The 8314-nt window shown below is 48.4% G+C and overlaps 1 long non-coding RNA gene across 1 annotated transcript; it reads right to left on the bottom strand.

Moving 5' to 3' along the window:
* Nucleotides 1-685: 685 nt before the first annotated feature.
* Nucleotides 686-7644, bottom strand: LOC147584144 (uncharacterized). Its single transcript, XR_015255192.1, has 3 exons — nt 7071-7644; nt 6888-6985; nt 686-2019 (listed from the first exon to the last, which is right to left on the bottom strand). It is a non-coding gene; the product is annotated as an uncharacterized LOC147584144 (long non-coding RNA).
* Between the last annotated feature and the right edge of the window lie 670 nt (nt 7645-8314).

Here is an 8314-nt window from a genome sequence, read left to right as displayed (position 1 = left end):
ATTTATTAGAGTCATTACTTGTATAAAGCCTCACCCTCGAGATTGGGACCGTCTCTGATTTTGCTCACCACTGTGTCCCTGCACCTAGCATAGCATCCAGCTCATAACAGGTGCTCTGTAAACATTTCTTGAATGAATGAAGAGGTGAATGAATGAGTCTGAATTCAATCCCTTTAATCAAGTGGTTCATTTATGTGAGGTTTTGCCCCCTGAAAACCCAGCATTGTGGCACCTAAAGAGAAGAGGATGTAGCTTTCAGACCCTGACTGCCCCAGTCCAGACTCATGATTCACGTTCTGAAAATGCAGTGACTGGCATCTCTGATGACTCACACAGACTCCTGGGGGACGCCCCCCACACACATTCTTTTCTTCCCTTCGCTCCTGTCCTCCCCCATCAATCTGTCAGCAGGCTGGGTCTTTTTGCCTCCTACTAGGTAGTTCTCAGTCCTGGCTTCAGCTGACTGACCAGAGCAGCCTTTTAAACAGACAGATGCTTGAATTTCTGATTCAGGGGCTCCAAGGTGGGCTCAGGGAAGTATTTATTTAAAAATTCTCTCCAGGGGGATTCTGATGTGTGACCCACTCTCTAAATGGATCTCAAAGCTGTCTCCTTTCCTGTAGCCACCTGCCCTAGTCCAGACCTGTCCACGCCCTCTTTCCCCCCATGGGGAGAGCAGTTTCCTCTCTGGTTTCTCAAGGCTCCAAGCTTGGGGTCCCCAGTCCATTCCCTGTGAGGCAGCCTGCCAGAGAGATCTTTCTACAATGAAAGTCTCTAGAATTTCACTCTTCTGCATAAAACATCTCCCTGCATCCCACTGCCTGCAGGACAAACCCCTAACTCCTGGAGAGCCTCACAGGCGCTGTTCACTTCTCTAGGCTCACCTCCTTGGTTGAGCCTCAGCCACCTCACTCACACTCTGCCCTAACACGTGAGCTATCCTAAGGGCCTGAAGGAGCCGGTCCACATTCTCTCCTTCATCTGGGTCTGTGCACAATGGCTCCCCTCACCCAATGTTAAAGAAAAATCTATTCTGACACTTGTTAAACTGATAAGGAAGGTTATTGAGGACCATTGTAATAGGAGTTTGGCAATAAGGGAGAGAGAGCTCAACTCCCACTACAACAATGATATACACAACGAGCACAGTGAGGGCGTCAGTGGATGGAAAATTACTAAGAGGGAGTGTCCAGGGTAGGGGGATTTTGCTAAGCTGACCTAACAGGGTTCTTGCTAAAGGCAAAGGGCTAGACATCCAGGGTAAGAGATGAGGAATTTGCTCAGATATCAAGGGTGGTCAGATCTCCTGGGTGAGGGGATGACCTGGCAGGACTCTGCTAAGTCTGGGCTGGGCAGACCAAAGACAGGATGGGCACTAAGATCGAGGCCCAGGTGAGAAAAGGGCTCAGGGGAACCTGGCTGAAGTTTGGTCCGGGACAGCGTCTCTGTCACCAGGAACAATTGACTGTGTTCTGCTCTGCGTCTGACAATGCCAGCTTCTCCAGTTCCTGTGCAGGCAGAGCCTCCTCTGGGAAGTCTTCCCTGATACTCCTCCGCTGCCCGGGGCCCCTCACCTGTCCTGTGTTAGCATTTGTGGCCTCCTAGTGTTGTGATCTGTTTCCTTGCCTGCTCCTGAGCTTGGCTGTAAGCAATTGGAGGGCAGGCACCCTGTCTTGAATCCAATGCCTAACACAGCGTTTAGCTATCAATAAATATTTGTTAAATGAATACATACTGATGAACAAGGCTCTCGTGGAATCGCTCCTCTGCTCTGAAACAAGCAGTGACTGTATTGCCTGCATCCGTGGTTCTTGGACTTTGGTGAGCATCTGAACCATCAGGAGGGCTTGTTGAACACTCGGTGCTCGGTCCCCCTCCAGAGTTTCTGGTTCAGTAGGTTGGATTGGGGCCTAAGAATCTGCACGTCTAACAACAGGTGAAGCTGATCCAGATGGCACTTTGATAGTCACTGACATGCAGGATTGCAGCGGATATCATCCCCAGGCGAGATGCACCATACTATTTAAAAAATCCAAAGATGATAAGACTTAGTAGGCAGATTTCAGGTGAGGTGTGAAGCAGATATGATCTCATGATCTAGGTGACCTTCTTCCCCGCCTAAAGTATAAGATTCCCTCTCTCCCTGCCTCCCTGTCTCTCTCATTTGCAGCCCGGAGCAATAGCTCAAGATTTCATTGCCTTGCCCCATGCTTCATTTGCTGTGGGAGAGGCTGCCTCTCAGGCCCCTCTGCCAGGCCTGGTGCCAGGCTGAGAGCAGGGACTGCGGGCCCCTGGGCGGCTGAGTGGAATACTAATGCAGGTGGCCCAAGGAGCGGCAGTGCCCTGAGCCCTCTCCCTTTTCGGTCCCTGCGATTAGCTGCTGCTGCAAATGACTGAGAGGGCAGAGAAAGCAGGACAGGGGTCATGTCTGAACCAGACAGGGCAGGACGGAGCTCCCCCAAATGCCCCTGCCCGGCCCAAGAGGGGCCAACGGGCAGCTGTTTGCTGCACACAGACAGAGCTGGGATGTGAAAGCTGTGCCGTTCACACACGCATGTGAGGCTTTCCGGGTGTGAGGCAGAGTCAGGGGGTGGGAAGGGGGCCACGCCAGGAGCTGGGACTCGAGGCAACTTTCTGCATGTCGCCATGTGCCAAATTCTAAATTTGAACTTGACCTTCTGGGCCAAAATAGAAGAATATTTGTCAAGATAGGAAGACAGGACATGTTTTTTTTCTTTTGTTTTGTTTTGTTTTTTTAGTTTGTTGCCTCAATTTGTAACTTCTAACTATTCAGACATGTGCTATACTCTTGGCCAGGCCCTGCAAATGTTTGGCATAGGGCTGCCTGCCAGAGTGACGAAGTGAGCAGGACAGCCCCCTGAGAGGCTATGCTGTTCCCCAGGGCCAGAATCACAAACTGGAAGCCCCAGTGCCTCCCTGAGGACTGGCTGGTAATCCTCAAAAGGGCAAGCAGCACTCTCTTTCTCCCCAGGAGGTAAGGGTGCACCCTGGTTCCACATTTAAATCACACAATTTCATCTGCTCACTGAGATAAAGGAAGAGGCCTGGACCTCGGGAGGCTTAGATTCTGGGGGCCCCATCAAGCTGCTGGATGGTGGTCGGGAGTGTGGGGTCAAAGCTCACACTGACACTTCCCAGACATATTTCCTTAGGCAAGCCACCTCTCGCAACCTCAGTGTCCTTGTTTGTTAAGAGGACGTCGGTGTAATGCCTGCACACGGAGGGGTTTATGCCAAAGTCTTTGGGCTGGACCTGCATGGGTGGGTATTTCCTAAGTATTAGCTGCTATTTGTGATTTCCTGGTTAGTTCATCCCTATCTGGTGGGGCTTCTCCCCAGGCAGCCCTACCTTTTGGCAGAGTTTGACAAATTGGAGAAGGATGTCCTCCAGGTTTTGGGCTTTCCCCTTGGACAGTCTTTGCTCATGGGTGCCCTTCTAACTCATTTCAGGGACCCACGACTCTCATGGTGCATATCATGTACCTTTACCGATGCAGGTTCTTAGACCCCTGCCTCAGGCCTTCTGAGTCCCCAGGTTGAGTTTGGGCCCAGGTGTCTGCATTTTAATGAGCTCCCCAAAGGATTCTCATATAAGAGGCAGCTCTTGGGGGAACCCTGTGGTTGAGAAAGTGGACTGAAAGTCTGAACCCACAGCAGCTGCTGGAGGCAGATTCCTGTTCTATCTGAAGCACTTTTCTAAGAGTCAAACCTGCCCAAGAATGGAATAAGCTGCCTTAAGAAGTAGTGAGCCGCCTGTCAATGCAGGTATGCAAGCACATGCCAGATAAATACCTGGCAGAGAGAGAGAGAGAACTCCAGCCCTAGCTCAGGAGTTGCAGTTCATGGCCATGACAATCTCTGTGGTTCCTTCTTCTTTGCCCTCTGCCCTACATCTCAAGAAATGCTGTCATTCCTCCAACTCCGTCACCATGCTCCCTTTCCTAAGGGACATCTTGGTTTGAATTCTCATGTTTAAGAAAGGAATGAATGCTTTCCTGTCTTGGGACAGAAGGCTGGTGATGAAGAAGATCATTCTAGGCTGCCCCATTCAATTGCGCCACCACAGGGAACCCCCATCTGGGCCTCTGGGGCAGAGGAGCCCTGCCCTAGGCCTTCTGTACCTACCCACCCCCCCACTTTCCTTCTCCATCGTCACACATAATTTATAAAAGGAGTTGGAGGCAAAGGATGCTGTTGAGTCAGTTTGAGACTGTGCCCAAGAGAGAACTTGGAGCTGCCGTGCCTTGTGGCAACTGTGCCTAACGCCGCGTGTAATCACCGCCATGTGTCTCTGTCAAGAACTCCAGTACGCTTCTCTGCGGTCCCCGGAAACTCCCCTGTCAGGACCCTCCAAGCAGAAGACAAATGGACAAGTTAGGGCAGTGGTAAATCCTGCTGTCCTTCTGTTGTCAGCGGCCCCTTGAAGCAAATCAGCCCAGCAGGGGGCAGAGGGGAGGGCACGCCTGGCAGCAATGTTCTGGGGGACTGGGGTGCGTGGTTGCTCCCCAAGTGCATTTTCTCAAAGCGGGGCCTGGCCGATACTTTGTTTGGAGTGGACGGGTTGACATGCCAGTTGCTAAGGATCTGAAAAAGTAGTCAGGGAGGACAGTAGATTTTTTTATCTGCTCATTTCACCACCAATCCCCAATGAAAGCCCCACATCCCAGCCTTGTCTGGCCCTAGGCCTGCTCTCCCAGATGGCAGAACCTGGCTAGGTGTCCCCTCACCTGTGTTCCAAATCCAGCAGACGAGGGTCTGGGTGGCTCATGCGGTTAAGTGTCTGACCCTTGACTTCAGCTCAGGTCATGATCTCACGGTTCCTGAGTTCGAGCCCCACATAGGGCTCCGCGCTGACCGTGCAGAGCCTGCTTGGGATTGGGTCTCCCTCTCTCTCTGCCCCTCCCGTGCTTGCTCTCTCTCTCTCTCTCTCAAAATAAATAAAAATAAAACTTAAAAAAAAAAATAGAAGCCAGCAGAAGGCCCCCACCGCACCCTGAGCTCCACCACTATCCTTGGAAACCCAACTCCTCTGAGCCAAAGCTGAGCACTTCCTCCTTGGATGAGACTTCCTTCCCCTCTTCAAGGGCACTGACTCTGTCTCCAGGCCCCTTGCCACCTCCACACTTTGAATGTCACTTTTAGGAATGGTGGCCACATAATTGAGCACCTACTATGTGCCAGACACCATGCTAGGGGTGCCACATGTATAACCGCAAATGTTCACAAACCCAAAATTATTAGTTCCATTTTGCAGATGACAAAAGTGAGGCACAGGATAGTTAAGCGACTTGCAAAGGTCTAGGTGACTTGAAAATCTGTAATCGGTTGGGTTTGCAAAGACAATAACAGTGAATACCAATGACAGTGGATCTGAACCCCTGAATTTGAATCGATGCTCTCACTCTTCTTTGTTACCAGGAGGGTTGCTTTTATCTCTCTCTAAGCCTTAGTTTTTCTTTGTGTAAAATGGAGGCTGTAATCATCATCATCATACCCACTTCTTCATATTTGTGGTGAGCAGAATAACGGTCCCCCAATTTCTAGAACCTGGGAGTATGGTACCTGACATAGCAAAATGGATTTTGCAGATGTGATTAAGTTAAGGGTTTTGACCTGGGGAGATTATCCTGGATTATCTGGGTGGGCTCAATATAATTGTAAGGGTTCTTATAGGAGGGAGGCAGGAGTCTCAGAGTCAGAGAGAGCACTGGAGAGAGATTTAAAGAGGCTAAGGGGTTGGTTTTGAAGATAGAGGAAGAGGCCATGAGCCAAGAAATACAGACAGTCTCTAGAAGCTGGAAAAGACAAGGAAACAGAGTCTCTTCTAAAGCTGCTAGAATGAATACAGCGCTTCTGACCCCTTGATTTTAGCTCAGTGAAGCCCGTGTCAGATTGCTGCCATCCAGAAATGTATCATGTGTTTTAAACCACTAAATTTGTGGTAGTTTGTTACCACAGCAACAGGGAACTAATAAGGGATTGGGACTTAAAAAATATCAGTAGGAGTGCCTGGGTGGTTTAGTCCATTGAGTGTCTGACTTTGGCTCAAGTCATGATCTCATGACTTAGAGGTTTGAGCCCTGCATCAGGCTCTGTGCTGACAGCTCAGAGCCTGGAGCCTGCTTCAGATTCTGTGTCTCCCTTTCTCTTTGCCCCTCCTCCCCTCATGCTCGCTCTCTCTCTCTCACTCTCTCTCTCAAAAATAAACAAACATTAAAATTTTTTTAAAAAAATAAGTAAAACACCAGGCACATTGAGTTGGTTATACAAAAGTTCACAGCAGATACTGCCTCCTGGTTTTACTGTGAGGTTCTTCATATCTTACACAACTTTGTATTCCAAACATAATTTGTTATAACACTTGGTACATTGTAATCATTTTCAATATTTAGTGGATGAATGATAATTTCATTCACTAAACAAAGGGGAGGGGGCAATCCTGGAAATAGTGGTAAAGACTAGAGGTATGCATACGAAGTCTAAGAGGTGATTAAATTTCCCTTAAGTTAAGGCATTGATGGGTCTGGTTAAGACCCTAATGATTTGTCCTCTGTATAGAATGACATATTATCTTGGGACACCTGGGTGGCTCAGTTGGTTGGGCGTCCGACTTTGACTCAGGTCATGATCTCGCAGTTTGCGGGTTTGAGCCCTATATAGGGCTCTGTGCTGACAGCTCAGAACCTGGAGCCTGCTTCAGATTCTGTGTCTCCCTCTCTCTGTCCCTCCCCCACTCATGCTCTGTCTCTCAAAAATAAATAAATGTAAAAAAAAATTGAAGAATGACCTATTATACAATTAACAGTGTTTACCAAGGACTTTACTAGGTATACCTTCATACAGAGAAGAGCACAGCTCAAGACTTACCTTCTATAGGGAGGTCTTCTGTCCCCACTCCAGTACATTGTGATGGGTATTTGTTGGAACTCTTGGTTACAGGCAGTAGCAATTCAAATCAAATGTATCTGAGAAATACATACATACATGCATGCAGTAACCACAAATTTAAAAACCACCTGAATTTGTTGGGTAGTGTAACTAACAGACCACCTCTAGCTGTAGGTCTAACTTCAGGTACTGTTGTTGGATCCAGGCATTTGAATGATGTCATCAGGATTTGTTCTCACCCCTTCTGAGCTTTGCTTTCGTCTGTGTTGACTTCATTTTAAGGCATGTTCTGCCCACGTGGCAGATCTCAGGCTTGGGGTGTTACCAGGTTAGCAATCTCCAGGAAAAGAGCATCTCTTTCACAACAAATGTAGCAAAAGTCTTGAGACAGATTCTGATGGGTCCAACTTGAATCAGATGCCTGTTCTTGAACCAATTACTTTAGCCGGGGAGCTGGAACACCTACCTCATGGTTAGACGTGGGTCATGGGCCGAACATGGAGATAAGACGATCTCAGGATTGTGAGGATGATCTCAGTCCTCACATGGACTGAGAGTAGGGGAGGAGTGGTCCCCAAATGGAAATGGAGGAAGCATTACTGGAGAAAGGGAGTGGGCCGGGCAGGCACAAACTACAGAATTTTCTTGCCCCAGATCACTTAGAGTAGGATGCAGAAATAGTACTAGAATCCAGCCTCTTGAATCACCCAAAAGTCTGGTTCCTCAGTCAAATGGGCTGCAGTGTGAGGGCTGGATCTGCAAATAAAACTCTCAGGCCTCCTGGGATTTCCTGGAAAAATAACGAGGAGTATGAGGGTGGAGGGTTGGCAGAAATAGACACTTCCTGTTCATACAAGAGGCTCAGACTCTCAGAATTGGAAGGCCACCAAGTCTGACTTCTCCATTCCCTTCACAACATCCTCTCCAGGTGGCTGGCAGCCTCTGTGTGTACTGCCAGGGACAGGAAACACACTCCTATTCTGAGACAGTCATTTTGTGATACCTCTGACCATCAAAAATAAATATCCCTATTTGGAGTCCAAATCTTCTTCCTGTAGCTTCCACCTCCTTACCCTGGGAATCACAGAGAATAAGTCAAACTCCTTTGGAATGGCCCAGAATAAAAGTGCACCGAGACTGAGAGTCAGAAGAATATGGTTCTGATACAGGCTCTCTGCCAGGAGAGCAAAGAAAATGCGACGAAACGCAAGCACGAATGTGAAAGTGCTTTATATGTCACAGATCATCATCTTCATTACCATCATCGCCATCATCGCCATCATCACCATCATCACCATCATCACCATCATCTGTCAGGCACTTAAATGTCAGACACCGTTCTGAAGGTATTACCTAATTTTATCCTTATAATAAACATTTCCGATAAATTCTCTTATCATTCCCAT

This window comes from Puma concolor, chromosome A1, assembly GCF_028749965.1.
Source record: "Puma concolor isolate L17-30 chromosome A1, mPumCon1.1.hap2, whole genome shotgun sequence".
NCBI classification, from domain to species: domain Eukaryota; kingdom Metazoa; phylum Chordata; class Mammalia; order Carnivora; family Felidae; genus Puma; species Puma concolor.
This window is presented reverse-complemented; position numbering and strand designations above follow the sequence as displayed.